This window comes from Bombus huntii, chromosome 10 (assembly GCF_024542735.1).
Source record: "Bombus huntii isolate Logan2020A chromosome 10, iyBomHunt1.1, whole genome shotgun sequence".
Classification (NCBI taxonomy): domain Eukaryota; kingdom Metazoa; phylum Arthropoda; class Insecta; order Hymenoptera; family Apidae; genus Bombus; species Bombus huntii.
Genome location: NC_066247.1, coordinates 10,349,880 through 10,370,377, shown reverse-complemented (window position 1 = coordinate 10,370,377; position 20,498 = coordinate 10,349,880).

Genomic DNA, 20,498 nt, shown 5'->3' with positions numbered 1-20,498 from the left:
AATCCTCCCGACTTGAACATGTTAAACGAGAAAAAAATTCGCCATGTCATCGCAGTACGGCATTTGGGCGAGCACTCGCGACGAAGATAAAAGACGCATATAACGTGCAGTCTCTCTGCAGCTTGATATCAGGAGATCTGACGAGTAAAAGCCTGTTTATAAAATTTTTGTTGGTATCTCCCTGACTCGAAACATTTTGAATATTTGCTTTTTTGTTTATCACCACACATCAGTGTGAGAAGTGTTGCTTAAGTAAATAAATCCTACCACTTTATCGTGAGCGTCATGCAGAAATCATTTATCTTCCCTTCCGTGTCTTCAGATATTGCGCTGACATTCGGCGAAGAACAGACTTTTCGTGTAACTTTAATTTTAACTAAAGATCCAACTAAAAAAATAATGAACATCGAATGTAGCAGTTTGTAACGAAAGTTACATTGCATGTAACTTTGTGATACGATACCTTCTTGACACAGAACGATCAAAATTAATGTAAGGTGGTTTGAACGATATTTTTCAAATTGCTCTTTGAAGGGGGGGAAGAAATTTTCTAATTAGAAATTAAAATTGCACGTATCTTTGCTCAAATTCTTCATATTTAAGTCGTAACAAACGCTATTTAACAAGAACTAACAAACAAGAACGTATAGTGAACGAGCTAATTTTCAAGTGATTAGACTTTGATGTGCTAACGATTTTACTAATCCTCCCTTTTTACCAATCCTCTATTGCTTCCGCGGACGATTATTGTTTACAATTATAATATTACTTACTTACGCGCTGACGATATCATATCGGCGTAATGAGATCAAAATCGAACAGCGACTATTTCTATTTTTGTCCATCGCACACCGTACTGCGATGATAACTTGATAATTGCGAAACAAATTCAGGAAACGTTTGCTACGAAGTAAGAAGTAATAACAAGCAAGAGTAGTAATAATAAGCGAAGGTATCTTCGGTCCGTAATTGAGTTGCATCGATCATCTTCAATGCCAGTCAGACGAATCTCGTCGATAAACGCAAAGAAGCTCGTGTTCATGGTGATACATTTTTCTGTCGCATGGCTGAATGTTGCGTTACTGCGACGCTACGTTGATACTACACCGGCGTTCTCGATAAAAAATCCCCTCGAGCCAGCTTGGATTTTTCAAATGATTCGATCAGTTTTATGTAGTATGCGTATGAATCGTTTTCCTTTACTTCTTGTTCCTTTTTTTCTTCTTCTTTTTTTCTCGAGAATCTCGAGAAATCGTGCAATTAACGAACAAGGTAGAATCAGTAATTAGTTACCAGGATGACGGAAACGACGTTCTTACGCGTGTCCTTCTTATCCGTAGAATCTGGAATTTCTGATGGAATAATTTTTGTCCTGGCAAAGTCACGTGTCGAAGACAATTGCCAAGTCTCCGTGACGAGTAATTAAAGGATCGTTGATTGGTCCAATTTTAGAACGTTAGAACGCAACAATTACGTGAGTCGTCGGTAAAAGGGAAGACGTAGAAATGTACAGCTATGGCGTGCGCGTATGACCCTCTTTTCCGTATACGAAGGAATTCTTGATTGTATCGTTTCTTGTCCCGGCAAAGAGGGGTGTCGAAAACAATCGCGACGTTTTCACGGCGAGTAATTAAAATTTCATCGACGCTAAATACGATTTTAAAATGGATGGTTTGTTTGTAAAAGGAAATAATTTATTGTGGATGAAAGAGATTCGGAGAAGCCGTGCGCGCGAGGAGGACAGTGCAATTCCTCGCGTATGAAGCAATTCCTTGTACTGCAGCGTGCATGTGTGGTCGAAATGTCAACATTCTATAACTGCTTCAAATTGTTCTGAACAAGTTGCATTGTAATTAATCTGTCTTGAAGGCGAATAACAACTCATACGGTGTTAATTACTTGTATCTGCGGCATAAAAACAGGTGACTGTACCGTTGAACGGTACACGTGCATACATGTACGGTACTTACACGTACATACATGCATGCACATAAGCATATGTCTCTTTGTATGTATGTTTATATTCATGTTTCTTCGTACGCATATCGAATCGTCAAAATAAGGTGATTTAGAATGCAATAAAATTCGATGATCTTAATCTGTGACTAACTTTTAGTAGGACTAACTTTACCTTAAGCACATTTTTAGCTAGTAAAATTAAGTTTGCTTTTATTCGATCGAAATGTACGTTGATATCATGTTAAACGTGTATTAATCGCAATTTATTTACTTAATTATAGAACATTTGAATTTTTTATGAAATCTATATAAACGATGATTAAATGGTTAAAGCTTTTCTGTCAATTACGAAAAATATTCCCCCATATTGCCATCACATTTTTAACAGTTAGACGTTAATCATGACGTATGTAATTTTAATACATTGTATATGGACTGGATATATTGTACATTAATTATTTCCCCTTCGTCCATGATCAATTTTCAGGACATGCCCTGTCCCTTATTGTTGATCAAGCAAGCTTCGACTGACCACATTTCCGAAGTTTGTCGACCGTTCCTCGGTGGGTTCCACCGATGGACGTCAGATAGCTCTTCGGGCTTGTTTTCTACGATTTTCGATAACTGTAATTCCATTTATTCCCTACTGCTATGCGTTTTCAGCCAGGTATCCTTGGAAATATCGAGTTGGATACGCTCAGCTGGCTCATGGATTGATATTACACGAAAGAGGAAAAAAATCAGTTATTTGTAGTATCGACGATTTTTTCCAGGTACGTCGTAAAGAAAACGATCGCGCACGTGGAACAGGAGGAGAGACAGAAACGCGATTTTTCCTTTTCATGATCATGGGGAATTATTGCAATCGATATTGTAAACAAGTCCTGGCGGAAATATTTTAATTAACTTGCGAATGGTTAAATAGAGTCTATCAGGTTGAAGCAATTTTTTATCTCGTCGTAACTTGAAAGATATAATTACCATGAGCGATCGCGTGTATTAGTAATAACTATCGTGTATAATTTAATTAGCTTTTAAGTGAAATAATAATTGCAGGGCGGTTTGAGGAAAATCACGATTTTTAATATCTTTGGAATTATACAGCCCTCCTTAGCTCAAGTAATTTATATAACATTTGTTCATTTCTCGAATCATCGCACATGACACGACTTGAGACATCGATATATCTTCTTTCTGAGTTAACATTATTTTTTTCTTTTTTCATTCTTCTAAATAATGAAAGTCTAATAACAGGATGTATTGGTATCTCTCATACAAGAATTCTATTGACATTACTTAACTTCCTTCTTATATTCATTAAGACAGGAAAAGATTCAATAACGAAGTTTAGAAAGAATAAAGAAAAAGTTACACACGAGTCAACATATAGCGAGGAATCGATCTCACGAAAGTTCCAATGATGTAACCCGCGAGAGAAAGAAGAAGAAGAAGAAGGAAATAGCGTGCAAGTTCAGGAATCGCCAGCGATCGTATAAAATATTCTATATAACGTTCAACGATCCTAAAATAGAAAAATGTCTTTTGCGAAACTATTGAAATTATTCCAACCCTTGAAAAAATCATTAAAATAATCTTATCTGAAGAATTATTGAAATAATACCCAACTGAAGGATTATTCAAATAATTCCATACTTAAATTATTTCTTACGCCCACTAAAAGCGAAACAGATTCGCTAACAAGTTCAGCGAAGACCAAAGTCAAAGAAAAAGCAAACTCTTCCCCAAAATTAGCAGAGAATCGATCACGCGGCAGTTTTAGTGGCATTAACTGGCATAAAGAAGCAGAGAAAAATGAGATGCAGGTTCACGAATCGCACGAGGATGACGATAGGTCAGGCGATGATATCCTCTCGTCGATACTCGGAGATTTCTTCGCGATTTCGTGCCGTGCCATTCAAATGAATTCAAATGTCTCATCAATAATTCATGAGGCCGGTTATCAAGGCTACAAATCTTAGGCTCGGGTCCTGTGCATCGTCTGTAATGTTTCATGGCACTCGAAAAGATTCTCCATGAGACGTTACAAAATTATATCAATACTAGTAACAACGACAACAACGGCAACAACGGCAACAACGGCAACAACGGCAACAACGGCAACAACGACAACAACGACAACAACGACAACAACAACGACAACAATAATAATAATAACAACAATAATAATAATAACAACAACAATAATAATAACAACAATAATAATGATAACAACAATAATAATAATAATATTAATCGATTAAAACTTTTTCTGGAGGCATCAACAAAGATGAACGATGAAGTGTTGTAATCAGGTGAGAGGCAAACGTTGCGTGCCGGAAATGTGAACGTGTCATCGTTAACGCGGCCGGAGGCCCGTCGTCACAATTTACCTTCCCACTAGGGAGAAACACTTTATCTTGAGTTTCCCTTCGCAGGCTAACCTTGCTGAATTGCTTCAAACAAATGATTTTTTTTTTTGGCTTTTGTTTTCCAAGGGAATCTAAGGTGGATTTTGAAAGTTGACGAGTTTCGAATCGATTGGATTTTGGAAGGGAAGTAGTGATGCTGTTTCTATTAGTTCCTGGAGAAAATCGTGGAAACTACTTTTTGAGATTTGTACATGTATTTTAGACGTTGATTTTAAAAGACCGATACTTGTTTGGTACATTTATTTTTGAATTTTTATCGGTGGGAATTTACAGTGTTTTCACGATTCTGCTTTAATTTAATTTTTCACGCCGTTAACACGTTAGTTGCCACGGTGGTTATCGGTGACCAACTAGGTAAAATAAATTGAATCTTTTAAAATGGTTAAAACAGGAATTTCACGGATTAAAAAATTGTCAACAACATGAACCATTTAAATAACATCGTTGGAGAAAAATTGTACCTGTTGGGGTTATCTGTATTCTGTTAATGTGTAACAGAAATATATTCGAGTATAACGGTATAAGTTCAGTGTATGCTAATCCAGATCTGCACGCTGACAGCGTGACATTACAATAGAGCCCCGAAGCCATGGGCCTATGGTATTTATAATTCCAAAAATCCAGTTTGTTTACATCTCGCTGCACCATCTACACAAGGCATATTCCAGAAAAGGCTATTGGTCTGGAAGGCCCTTCAAATTAATTTAGTAATAGATAATGCTTAATAGGTTCGAAAATCAGGAAAACTAAACAGTAGAGCAGACGTAGAATTTTCCTGGAAGAGTGGAGTGTTTTCCTCCAACAGTGCCAATACAAAATAACACATTACAAAGAATAATCATTACCTCGTACATCTCAATCTATCTTTTAAAGCAAAATATATAAAAATTGAACGCGTTCAAGAAAATAAACCTAACGATAGCTATACAGCATATGACATATGTTAAATCAAATATAATATATTTTTTAACGTACCAGAATTTCAATAGAATTTTAGCAGAATTTTGCTGGATAATTAGTTTAGACGCGTGGTAGGTTGAACAAAAATTGAAAATCGCTGCATTATATCAATCCGTGTCTAAACAAGAATCACGTATTAGACGTGTAACGTCACGAACAACGATTACAAGTGACCTCAAATTCCCTAGAATTTCTGAAAATATCACGGAGCATTCAGGAGGCATTCTACGACCGGGTTAGCCAAGGACAGGAAGTGTTTCCTTAACGAGTACCGGATAAATGGAACAGTTCCAGGGAAATAGTTGCACGATACGGTAAACGTGGTTCGATGGAAGTAATTAGTCGCGTTTTACATCAAAGTATATCCATCGAAACTGGGTCCATGGAAGTATCAACTAGACGACAGTGTTATACGATCTTTCAGTGAAACTCCATCTGCATCTATTACTTTATTTCATCGATCAATACTCGCTGATCCACTTCTAATAGGACGAAAGAACAAAAAGAATTCTCGCAACGTGTTAACAAGTTTCTATTGGTCGCAGTTCCGTGACTTTTTCCATTATCCAGAATCAATATACCGATAGATGAATGTAAGATGAGGAAGAAAAAACTTCGCTTAAATCTAAGATCGAAATGGTTTGACGTAGCGCGTCATTATCGTAACACGATCGGCAAACGCGTTAGCTTTGGTTGGTGATTCGTTCTCAGCGATTATTAGCGACGTTTGTAGGTTCTTTTCGTGGAAACCTTGATATAACTTGCCTCTCGATCCGCTTTTTAAACGTTCAGACTATTTATTCGAATGGTTTTTCGTTTCAATCGAACGAGCAACCTTGGTTGATTTAGTGAACGTTTATTAGAGAACTCGAGTAATTATGCGAAAGGGAATTATGCTCGATCATCGTTAGTGTCCGGTTTTACGTTACAATAAATCATGTACCTACTCGAATTGATAATTCTATGAACATAATATCGTGTTTACAATGTTTCCATTCTGAATTACGATTTTGCTGCTTTCAAAAACGATGGAAGGAGAAGATTGAAATTTTCCAGTTTTCGCGTTTCACAGTTCGTTCCATTGTTTCATGGGATACATAATTTACGATAAAATTAATTATACAGTACTTTGTCTTAATTTCATTGGAAATAGCATGTAATGCTTAGTTAACGTCATCGAATCGCGAATGACTCATAAACGTTTCGTTTGGACTTATGTTATTATATTTTAGATAATTTTATTCTATTTCAATTTTTCACAGCATCTAACACCTGAACTGTAAAACTTGAGATATTTTATATCTGAAATTACTTTTCTGTCATGATGTTATTGTAAACGAGAATCACGCAGTTTTTCAAGGACTGATCGGAACCGCGTTCATTTTAGCATGTCACATGCCACGGGGGTCATCGGTCACCGACACTCAACTTGTCGGTGCCGCCATGGAGGTCACCGGTAACCGGAGTGCCAAGATTGGTAAAAATAAAATCAAAAAATTTGAACAAATGTCGATTGTTCATTATCACCATCGTTACTACAACGGCGTGACGAAATTAATACAGTATAAAACATATAAAAATAAATTTATTTATACATGAAATATAGACCTATAATATTTCACCGTTACATTTATCGCATAATAAAAAAATTCATTATGGCGCCACGGGTAATCCCTGTAAAGCTAGCATTCAACGTGTTGAAAGCTTCTTTCAGTTCGATCAATAGTATTGGCATAAGAATGACGCAAAGGCTCATCGTTGTTGCGTTTATCGAATCAACGAGTTTATATTTATACGTTTTCCGTGATAAACATTTTTTGTTTTTTTCCTCGTCAACCACAGAATTAAAGATTTGTCCAGCTGTTATTACACGTAAGTTATGCAAGGCAGTTTATTTTACATTAGGCCTTCGTGTCTGGCCACAACAAATTTAAATATATTTATAAATTCATAATAATTTACATAAGTATAAATAGTTTTTATTTGAAAGAATTTTTAATTGATTTGCAAAGAAGAAGATTTAAACCGAAAGATGGTATCAGTAGAGACCGTCTATAACCAGATTTTATATACAAAACGACAAACTTTAAAATTCTCTACGGTCTTTAACGAGGTTATCTCATCCGTTTGAAATTCTTAACAATTAGTTAAAAATATGAAACATTTAGTAGGGGACCTGTTGGTCTCATCGCTTTAGAATCCGTAAAACTTTCGACCACAAAGTACTTCGTTTGAATAAAAAATCCTGCTCGGTACAGCACTTTACAATTCTACAAACCTCATTTTTTCTACTTCAAACCTATTTTACGCGTTTTTCCGTTCTGTATTCGACTTATTTACCAGGTACACAGTGTCCATGCTTAAAATTTCACACCGGCGCGATGGTACAAAAATTATTTTATACTGAATCTCGTGTTTTGTTGTTAAAAACTATGGATATTGATAAAAATAAATTTCACGCGAAACTTTAATTTTTGGAATCAAAAATCATTTTAATCGATCAATGAAATTATGAAAATTGTCCAGAGATTCCAAAATTATTAAGATTAATCTTCTCTTAAAGATCCTAAAATTATTAAAAATCAGAGATTTTTAAATCATTAAAAATTGAAGATTCTAAAGTTACTTTATTTATTTATTTACATTTCATAATTCTGCCTTCCGCAGTAAAGCGGACTTCCAGTTACACTTCTCCTTGGGATTCTAACGTTATCAAAAATGATTAAAAGCCTAAAGGCCTAAAAAGTTCTCTGTTTGCTATTTCACTGTTGTATGCTTTCTCACCCTTCGTCCCTAATCGATGAACATCGCTCTAATTCTTTTCTCTCCCTTTACTTTCAATCGCACGAGAGAAGCGTCAAAAAACCCACGACTACGAGGGATGAAAGGATGGTTTCAGGGATGGAGATTCGTGAAAGCAGGCCGCGAGGGAAGAAGTGAACCGAGATTGGTCCGATGTTTGTTCAGCACACAACCGTTTCGTATGTAGAAAGCGTTCATAGAGAGGTGGTTGCGCTCCTTTATGCGCATGCCCAATAAAACAATCTCCAAATAATATTCTGTTCTTCGAATTTACTTTTTCAACGTTCCATGCTTACGGGCTATAATTTTCTTAAGACGCTTAAAACGATCTCTTGAGCTTTCGCCTTTTCGGTGAAAACAAGCATTTTTTTATCTCCACTTTAGACTCGAACGCCAACTTCTTGACGTATTAAAGAATTTTAGAAGTTTCTTACCATTTTACAGTACGTTCTTGTTGAATTTTTGGTGGATGAAAAAACTCTTATCCGATACTTTTAGTATTTGCCTCGAAGCTGTTTAACGGTATTATCCTTTTAATAAAATTTAATTATAACGCGCTTTTACGAAATGATAGCATACACAGTGACTGTTAATAATTTCTGGTCAGAGCGTAATTTTATTTTGACGTACTTTTTACTTTAATAAAATCCTTCGAGTGAAATGTTCCGCGATATTGTATAATATTTTTCTAAAAAAGAATATATTAATGCTAATCGATGGAACTATTAAAAAGATCGTACAGTTTTTCGAGAATGTTAATAGCCTTCTTGATAAGAAGACATCTCTTGTCCTATCTTGGTATGCGTTAAGGGTTGATGGTATAATTTACTATATTTTGAAGATCAAAGTTACGATATTCATAACAAGTTTATAAAAGTTTTACCTAACGCCGCTTGATTTTATGTGATTATACTTGCAAAGTTCTGTATCGCTTATTATACAGTTTTATTTTTATCAAAAGAAAAGAAAAATACCTCTCATAGGGGTAGTTTGCATATTTTGGTGGAGACTGGTGAGTATAAGTGTCGTTGTCGTTGAGGGCGATGCACTTGGTTTAAGTAGGCTAATGGGAACTTTCGAGTAGCCATCTTCATAACTTTTCGTATCTCTTGCGAACAGCTTCACAATCTGTATAACATTGCGGCTCTCGATTTTCTACAAAAAACACTAAATACCTTCGAACCGTTTAAACACAGAGTGCAACTGGCAAACTTTCATTACAAGATCAAATTTAATTCCACTTGCCTCGATGGACGCAGGCTATCGTTAATTAAAATCCTCCCACCAATTTGTATAAATATATGAATATAATACGAAACCTTTCTAATGAGCTAAAAATAACACGAGATTTTTAGCAAATTTAAAAAAATAAAAGAATTAAGATTAAATTTAGACGTAGTCGAACCTTATTTCGTTAAGTAATTTCCGTGAGAAGTACAGGAAACATAACTGAACATAATGTGGCAGATCCATCATGATAGATTTCGTGATTTTAATGTTACGTGTTCAAAAACGTTATATTAAAAGAGCAATAGTACTAGGATAATTAATATTTCTGAAATGTGTAAGTGCAGTTATACTTTCATGCTATTAAAACTGGAATTGTATGAGCGTTTTTATCATCTTCTTGAATAACTGCACTTACACGTCTATTTTACTAAGGTCTTCAGTTGTGATTTATTAAATTGTTTATCATGTTCATTAATTAAACTGTTAAACTGTTCATTAATTTGTATAGTTACAATATCGTACATATTCAATATGAAATTTCATTACTGTAATTTATGGATTGGTTTTACCTTACATTATTGTAACAATATACGTTTCATTATAATACGTTCCATATTGTAACAATATAGCTGCATAATTTGTGCAAATCAATGCAAACATTTGAGCAAAATATAATCCTTCGAAATATATCTCACAATGTCTTGACGCTTCGTAAAAATGTAAGTTAAATTTTTCAATTAAACATTCTGCTCGTTTCAAACCTCGTTATATATTATTCAAACCCAATACGAAAGAGTTTTCGTGTTAATAATTCGTATTTCATCGAAACGCGTAAATGTGGATCGCGATTCTAATCGATACCTATTCGATCTTGAATTAATTAAAAAAATTAGCAAAAGCTCGTTACGAGGAGTGCGCGCTTTCAAGGGAACTTTTTGCACGGCCGGGAATAGCGTCGCATCGCGGAGGCAGCCGATTCTTTCATCCCGGAAGCGCACTGGAACTTGGAGATTTTATTACGAGCGTACAGTGATCCTGTTTAATTGCATCCGCTACAAGGCGACCCTCGAAAAGCAATTTAGAGTGTACCGGAGGCTGGATTTATCGCGACCGGTATTCACTGTAAACAGCCAACGACGTTCCTCTTAATTCTGCCGCCGGCTTCCGATTCTTTACCTTCGCTCTGTTGGCCGCGGTTTTTCTTTCGTTTTCGCGGCACCGCGAAACGAAGAAAAGGCGCTTCTATCGTCGAGTAGGTTTTACTAATAGTCGATGCTCTGTTCTTCCTTATTTATTTATTTCTTTATCGTTTTCATGATTTTTATGGTCCGGGATTAGGCAGCTACCGCGATTAATAAAATACGTAACAAAGAGCAAAGCGTAGAATGCAATAAGGCAAGTTAGAAACTCAAACAACGGTATCTATACTACGATACAGCGTATGTTAGAATTAAGCAGGTAGCTTACGATATCATAATTGCTGATACAGATTAATATCTTTGAGAAGATAAAGAAGATCTTCAATGCTTCTGATTTAGACATGCTGCATCCCGTTTGGCAGAGCGAATTTATTTCTTAATTTAATTTACTTTTCATGCATTAACATTGCTACGATTAAGAAGATTATCATCTACAAATAGGATAAAGTTATGAGAGTGTGTCAGTTTAGTATGTCGAATTTTAAGTCTCATGAGAATGGCTTGCTTTCTCCGATCGGAAAGAAATACTGGACTTTTATCGATGTACGTACGGATGTTATGTATGTTGAATGGGGGTGATTCCTGTGGAATCCTATGGAAGGGACGTTTGTACTCTCTGGAGTTTTGTTTCTCATTCTACGTTTTTAATCGAATGGAAACCGAGAGTAAAGATCTGAAACACATTTAGCGCATGTCGAGATAAAGGGGTTTTTAAGCTACGCTGTGCCACAAGTTTCGAGCACCTAATGTGCTTCTTGTGTTTAATATTAAATCGCCTTTTGATTGCAATATCTGCAATAATTTACAAACATTGTAGAACCATATTTTACTTTTAACTCAAGTTTGACCAAAATGTGTGACCATTCAATTTTTGACTAGTATGCAACTTTTTATGCACTTATGGGAGACTTAAACGCGAAACATAAGCAAAAATATATGAATAAATTCGAACTATAGTACTCGTTATAATATCTATCGAAAAAATGATTATCCATCGAGGTCCCATTCCTTCAGTTATATTCGTAAAGATATGAATTTGCATAAAAATCCGTAATCTATCTTTGATGGAAACTAAATTGAAAAAATAAGCCGAATATTTTACGTTTTGGGTCTGCGTTGACAACATTTTTGTTTTGTGTGATTTTGTGACATTTATATTTCCGAGATATAAAATGTGAAATTAATATAAAACTTATCACGTGATATTTAGACTTCTATTAATGATACGAGAATTTATGACTGCCCATTTTCTCCCTTTCTCTTTCTACAGTTGAAAGTCAATCTGCTGAAATAGGAAACGTCACATAATGCTGTACATCATCCAGAAAGTAAAAACCACATCGATTAATAACGTCACCATCAAGGTGTTAGCTAATCCGTGGCCAGGGTCAACGTAATAAGGCACACCTGAGATTGATGACAGCTGTTGATGTATCACTACTCTGTTATTATGTATTTCTGTAAGAATTCTATTGTGTATTCCATCGTGTCTCGATTAAACCATTCAACAGATTTATCTTAATTTAGTCTATTAATAATTTCGACGCCTCTTTTTCTATCTTGATGAAAGATACATTGCCACATTTACGCATCTTGAAGTGACGTTTCCGGTTTATGCTGAATTTTATATATAAATCTTTCCCCTGTATTTTCGAGCTGACATTTTTCGGCATCTACATTCCCATACAAAAGTTTTCGTAATAAAAAGGCTATTTATACTCGAGTAAAGTCTTATAAAATTTCAGCGTAGAGTTAACGTATTTCGTAACAAAACGATTAACATAACTGTTTTATTCTTGCGTAATAAAACAAAAAGTAACTACGATATAGAAATAAAACTGACCAATTCTATCGAGGTTAATTAATCGTTCCGTTTCTGCGAAATGAACCCTATCTACGTATTTTGATACGTAAAATTAAAAACTTTTGAAACATCGAAATCTATCAGTTCAGCTTGTCAGATTGACTCCTACATGCTTTATTTAAACAAAGAATGTCAATGTTTTCAAGACATGCGGATTACTTGGAAATGATTGTACATTTGTCATTTTCCCAGTGTCTGCTGGTATTTCTATTCTTTCTTCCAAGAGTAGAAGCTATCGTAACGATTTGTTATATTCGTTACATTAGCATGATCGATCGTGCGGAGCAAATGATCCACGTTTCGTGTACACACGCCCTCGTTACGCCGTGTTTTTCCCTAGTGATCGAGTGGATTTCATCATCGGTAAAATGCACTATATCAGACGTCGCTGACATTAATATTCAAGGTATTTAACGTTTAAAGACGCGGGCGTGTCGAGTAGTGCCTCTCGGTAACAGGCAATTCGATTGGCAAGCAACGAGGGAAAAAGCTGTTACACAATGAAATAATAGGCATTATGACTAATTGTAACCTTGCGACCCTGACTAATTGTAAGCGAGTACGCGAATTGCGGTTGAATGGAACGTGCTGTCGCGTCCCGGAAACTCGAAAAAGTCAAAGGGAAACGCAATTTCGCGATAATGAATGTGGAATGTATTAATGTACATGGTGTCTCATTTTGATCGTTCCACGCAAACATATATCCTAAACTATACGTAATTCGAGAAAGAGCGTACAATAAAATTGTACGGTTTCAATTGGCCCATCTTACGACGTTCAATTGGATTTGTCTAAGTGGAAGCGTTTACGAGATTCTAAGATAACCGTTGTTTCTTCCAATTGAATTATACGTTTTATCTTTCATACACCATCCGATGCACTTTTTAGTTCTCTACGGAAAAGTATCAAGGTAGTTGTATCTGAAAATTCTTAGCTTAAAAGATATCTCATTGTTAATTTCATTAAAATTGAGCGTGTGGAGGACAAGAAACATATAAACGTAAGTGCGCTGTGTTATCTTTCCTTGTCTTTCATGCGATAAGTTTTACAAGGTTGAAGCTGGAATACCTTTTGAACTAATCATTTTTCCATTGAAGTACTCTAATACTGGTTTGTAGGGAATTAAAAAATCCATCGAATAGCGTATGAAAAAAATGTATGTAGAAATCCATTTGAATAAACGAAGGTCACCTTGAGATCTCGAAGCTATGTATTTTTCGAAGAAACACTTTTTTCGAATAATATACGGTTTAAGAGATATTTGCCTGGCTCGATCAAGACGAGACACCTTGTATATACAGGCTGCTGCAAAAACATGATAGGTGCAAGGATTTTGTTAAAGGGAATAAGAAATAATTTCGAAATACACTTAGCATTGTAATTATTAATATATTTATTTAGTATAACATTGTATTTATTATATCATACTAGTTAATTAGGTCCAAGTGTATTAATTTCGGTATTTGGTAAAATTTTATATTAGGAAAATGAAATATAGAAACTCATTTAATTCTAAGAAATGGTTCTTTATTATTCATATTGCTCGATCATTTTTCAGCATGGGAAAACCATGATTATTCAGAAGCAAATCTGAATTTACTTGAAGTAGTTCTTATATTAATAATTTAAACTGTATTTTTCCTTATTCCCATGAGTATGCCATTCCGTTCTCTGATATAGTGTTGCCAGAATTTCGTACAGGTGTAGAATTATAAGATCGACCAGTACAGATTCCAAAATCAATGCTTCCAACGTAAAATCTAATTTTGTATTTCTATGTAGGGTGACTTAATTTACTAGTCTATAAACGATAATTCAGTTAACACATTAACAGTCGTCGATGTAATGTAATGTTTCGTAATTAAAGTACTTACTACTAGGTAAGACAATTATCAATGGCTCTGAGGGATTTCCTGGATTTATTTGAATTAATTCTAGGAAACGATTAAGGTTTAATATTCGTAGGATATCGTTCTGCAAAATTATTAAACGCGAGTATATTACATTGCAACGCGCTGTAGTTAAAGATCTATAATGTTTAAGAGGAAAAAAAAAAAGAAATAAAAAATATCGAGAGATTTTTGAAATCGATGTTCTTAATTTAAAATGTAATTTTGTCTCTTCTTATACTGACATTTAATGAGCTTAATTTACTCAACCCTAATGTAATTAAATTGCAACAACGAATATCTTCGTAATGTTATAATATTAATAATATATAAATATCGTAATATATATTTTATCACAGTTTTCAATGTCTACTACAAGATCTTCATGTTTGTGACACACGGCATACTATTTGCCGCGATACGAACCGCATCGTTTTTGATTTTCGATCGATTTGAAAAGTTGCTATGACATACAGTAACTTAGTTGTATATCAATCTAGTGATAATACGATTTTGATTTGCGCAGAGTACAAGCTATTTCAACAAGTTGGTAAAATTTATTACCATGTAATATGATTTAATACCGTAACGTAATTTAAAAGTCGAAGGATCGAATCCTGAGATTCTAAGATGATTAATAATTAGTCTTGAAGATACGGTCTTATAATTTAAAGGTATAACGGCATAATGATACAATCTGTAATATAAATGAAGATTCAGTATATCTTAAACGTAAAACGCGGCTATAAAATGTTTCAAAATAGAAATATCCAATGTTTTAGAATCCTAAACCAGTTTGAATCTTCAACAAAACTCCGATTTTTTGAGAAACCTTGACAATACGCTAGCTTTTATAGAAGCTTTTTAAAGCTATGTTAAAGGAAAGAATCAACAAGTTTAACAATCATAATATTTAATACCATTCGCGTCACAACGTTTAAATTTATCAATACACATTATAAAAGTCCAAATAGTTGCATAAAGCCGCGTAAAAATCCTAAAGTATACGAGTTGAAAAAAACCGGCGAACTTCTGAAAAAACTTCGGACCTCGACGATACGCTATCTTTCACGGAAGCTTTCAAAGTTATCGCGAAGGCAAAAACCAACAATTTTAGCAATTACGCCATTTAGTATAGTTCGCGTCACGCCATTTAGATTTATCAATATACATTATGAACGTGCAAATAGTTGCACAATACAGTGTTTAACAATACTAAATCGCAAAACTTGAACCTCTTAACGAACCATCGAACTCCTGAGAAATTCCTCTTGACAATAGGCTATCTTTTACAATTCTTTGCCAGTTATCTCAAAGACAAGAATCAACAATTTTAACAATTACAGAAGTGTCATCCGCGTCACGCCATTTAAAACAATCTAACACTTGCGCGTGACAAGCGCGAAACTGGTGTCGCCAGCTCGATTTCCGGCAGACGACACGACGGCCAACTCACTTGACGCCGTTCATCTAACGGCGTTTAAGCTTGCTTTAAAATCGATCGATCGCCTGTCGAACAATTGATTTATGGTGTTCGCGCCGTCCTATGTCAAATTCTTCGAAACATGACTTAAACGTCATGCAACATAGGGCGGAATGATGTCAATTGAAGAGAATTGCGCGAATTGAACGTTGTATACTCAGTTTCATCCAGCACTTTCGCGATGGAACACCGGTTTACGAAACCGTGGCATACAGTTTCGAATTTTCGTGGAAATTCCACGCCCGCGAATAAAATCACACGGATAATCAAGGAGTATTGTGTCCAAGTGGTCGACGTTGTTACAACGAACCTATCCACGGAATTTGTCGTTTTATATCCGTCGCGGATACAATCCGCGAATATGGCCGTAATCCAATCGTTTAATGAGTTTCCAGATCAATGACAACATGCGTTATAATATATCATTCGTTTTTTTGCACCACTATTCTTCATCGTCTGTTATTCTACGCGTTGCTGAAGTATTGTCAACTGCGACGAACTATTGTAAACTGCGTCGCGTTGTCGCAAACCTCGGCTCATAATTATAAAACAACCCTAAAACTTTTAATACGGCGAAAGCTGCCTGGTTGAATTTAGTAAAGTTATTTTCCCCTCCTTTTTTTTTACTGCACGAATCAACCTACGCTAATGAGAGCTTAAGACAAGACGCGTACAATCTTTATCTATTCGACATTTTACAACTGTACGAATAATCTTCTCGGTGGATTAAAAGACCTCACGTTTCTTTTTTTCAATTAAAAGAAATTGCCTGGCGATTCGTCAAATTCGGTTAATGAACAATTTTTGTACGATTTATGTTTGAAAACGAGCTCTTTAATTCGTTAACGGCTCGTAATATATCGTGAATTGGTAGAATATATCGATGGTCATAACTTTTCGCGAGGATATAATTTTTACTGATTAAAAGGAAAGCTTGTTCGATTAACGTTAAAATATTCTCATTTTATCATTGTATATAAATTGTATATAAAACCACTAATTTTTTCAAATACATTAGAACAGGAGGCTGTAACTGGTCAGAATTTGTGGTGAAAATAAAGAAAATGTGCAAACTAATTAAACTATCAATAAATACGACAATTAATTGAATAACTCGCGCACCATATTTCCTTTGATCGAACGTGGATTTTCCATTCGCTCAGATGAAGTTGAAACGAATGGCAATGCTGCTAAAACAAAATACTTGTTGCGTGTCGCTTAGATTAACGAGTTGCAAATTCGTTGAACGCTGTAGCATACGGATAAGATGACTACTACATACATTCGCTGTCTCTGCTGCAAATTAATGCTACAGAGTGGAGTTTAAATTTTAAATGAGATAGAAATACAGAATAATTCCAACCTTCAGATGACATTAAAATTGACGTACATTACGAACTGAAAGTTTTGATGTAGCGCGATCCTTAGCATAAATCGTGAAAATAACGAATTAAATATTTGTCCCCTTAATATTAAATGGAAATTTGTAAAATAATCAAATGGAGTGACAGATGGATTTCGTTTGACTACTGCCCGCGTATATTAATTATTTGAACAAATTTATAAGAGAGAGTGAGCTACAAAATTATCGTGGAGAAATATTTGTAGAATGAGGTGGGTAGCAAATGAAGAAGAAATATTTGTATAAGAGAATGCAGTTGCAGAATAAAGTTTTCTCAATATTAATAAATTTTTGCAATAAAAAATCCCATTGAAAATATTCCAGGTGGTGTAGTATACTAAGCGAAGTACAAGCGTATCAATTAAAATTACTTTCCAAAAATCTATCCCGACCGAAAAGTTTCAGAAGTTGAAACAAGCTCCTCAGTGATTTTAAAAACCCAACGTCTTTTCAATTAAAAGGTTCTCCATTTAATATTCTTCGATCGAGAAACTTGTCAATTAAAAATCAGATGTTTCAAAATGCTGAACCATGTCAACTATCGTAACTTTTTATCAAAGGGGAGAGAAAGTAAACGAAACGCTGGGAAAATACAAAAGAAAAGAAATTACATGTTGTTTAAGAGTTTATCTCCTCTCGAGCGAATAAACTTTTCTCTCGAGAAATTCGTTGACTCGCACGATCTCTACGTCTCGAATTCTCGCGACTCTGCTTCTCGAGTGCTCTTGGTCACGGCATCGATTAACTTATTAAGAACCAAGTAGCAAAATAATACATAAAAATTGTGTAAACGCAACGTTACGGTGAAAACTCTCTATGATCGTAAACTTGAATCTCGTGTTTTTCATTTTTCATTTTTTTTTTTTTTTTTTTTTTTAGACACAATCATCTTTTCTTCTGAATTTCTTTCTAGAAGAAGAAATGTTACGTCGTGTTAATAGATGGACAGAAATGCTGTGCAATTCTAAGTTTCCGTGATAATTTTCATAGTTGAAAATGGTAATTATCATCGTCTAGGCTTTCTTTGACGAGCATGTATGAAATTTTAGCCCAATGCAGGGTTAAGCTCGTGCCTCGACCGCATTATGCAACCCAGTTTCGAAGTTCAGGAGGGACGTCGGTCAAACAATGGTGTAACCCGACCTATGTGGTAATTGCAATTAATCTTCTCAATTTATTTTTGTTGTCCCGTCCCACGGGCTTTCTTGCTTTTTAGAATGTATCGATTTACCTGGAAATCGTGTCCGTGACGAACAATCCAAATTCGATTTCAAGTTCCATTCGCTGGGACAATAGACTTGATCCGTCGCGGATTTTTCTTTCGTTTCTGTTTTGTACTTAAATTCAGGTAATTCTTTCACGCGAGACCATCTTCAGCGAAATATGTATTCTTGGAATTGTAGACAATTTTACTAATATTATATTTGTTAGAAATATTTTTGAATATACGTAAATATTATTAGAAATATTATCCTATGTGTGCTATATCTCTATTCACGCGGAGGACTTCGTTTTGAATTTTCCAAGCGTCCATAACAATGTATTTTGTAGTGTTTTATTTGAATTACATAGGACTGAAGATATCTCTTCACTGTTTCTTTAGGTTTTCAAATTAAGAAACGTTGAAAAACTCTCTATGAAAAATTAATAATTGAAATATTGTATCATAAGATTGCATGTTAAATTTGATTTATTTCAGTACCAAGTAACGATTTGTTAGATTAAATTCGTGTGAACCGATCGAAGTTAAGAACATAATGAGAGTACAGATTTTTTTTATTGAGAGATCAAATTAAAGATTTTGCCACTATTGTTTCGAAAATTCTTCATCATTTGTGAAACACGTTCTCTCAGAATTTAAAGTCGATCGGTTTTCTAATCAGAAACAAACAAATTGTTTGGTAAATTTATTATCACTTACGAAAATCACAATTTTTCAGTCGACAAGGTTTCCTGGCATGAAATATACGACAAAATTATGTGTTATTTATCGATAAGATTATTTCTCCACTGCCTCGGATTAACTCGAATTCACGCAACTAAATACAGCAGATTTTTCTCCGGTACACATCTTAATTGCACTTTCGTCGCGATTAATCACAGTTTGATACAATGGAATGAAAGATGCATTAATTATTTCTGCGAAACGCGCTTCCACTAAGCTAACGACTTACAGTTCTCTTATATTTACCCTGCTAAAACAAAGAAATGAAAAACCACCCTCTCAACACTAAGATTGCTAAATCTGTTAAAATGACACAGACCGATTTTTCGTTTGTACATTACAATTGGCAAAATTGTTACGGTTTTCGTTATATCGCTTTAATCATAATTATTTACGCTATTGATCAAACATTTGTAATAAAATTCAAGAATTTAAGAGAAAGTCAGTTCAGGACTTTGTATTCTGTTAGAAAACTTTTACATCAGAATTCTATCGAACTGAAGAAAATTACCACTGACAAATTTATCGTTTCAAAACAAAAATTACTAGGAGTAATTCGATGTAGCTATAGCTTAACAGGTTTTTAAAATGTGTACATATATTTTTACACATATTAAACCTTCATAATTCGAATACTAAAATCCTACAAGTAAATGTGATAACATTTCTCTTGACAATCTTTGCATAAAATATCTAAGACAAACTTTTAACGACTCGATCGAGGATCAAGAAAACCGATAGTCTTGAGAGAAAGACACCATATCATATTCACTTTTTTAGAGATTCTTAATGAGAAATAGTTTGGACAAACTGTAAATCCAGAAGACTCGCTACGTGCGTAAATGATGTAGAGACATCAGAGAGAAAGGAACCGAAATCGACGCGTAGGAACGTCGGTTTTTAGAAATATTCCATCCAATGTACCGATGAAGCAATGTACTCACGACAGGAATTCGAACGAAATCCTTTCTGGTCCTAGCCGCTACCGAAGAATAATGGCCGTGCAGAGGATTGCCACTTCACTCATCGCCGACTAACTTTGCACTAAAGCTCTGTCACCTCGCTCTGGCAACGATAACAAAACTTGCGGACGTAGTTCAGCATTTTAGAGGCCCTGCATTCGATCAGGGTACGTGGAGAGCGTGCCAGCCACTTAGAGTGGGTCATTAACGATGCCCTCCACGATCTTTCGAAGCTCGCGTAATTCTCGTGCACGCGCTTCTTATCCTCTTTATTCTTTTTCGTTACGTTCACCTTCTTTGCTTCTTTTCTTTTTTCGATCGAAAAATGCAAGATAAAGTTATGATCTTCGTTATTCGCTGACTCGAGTCGATTA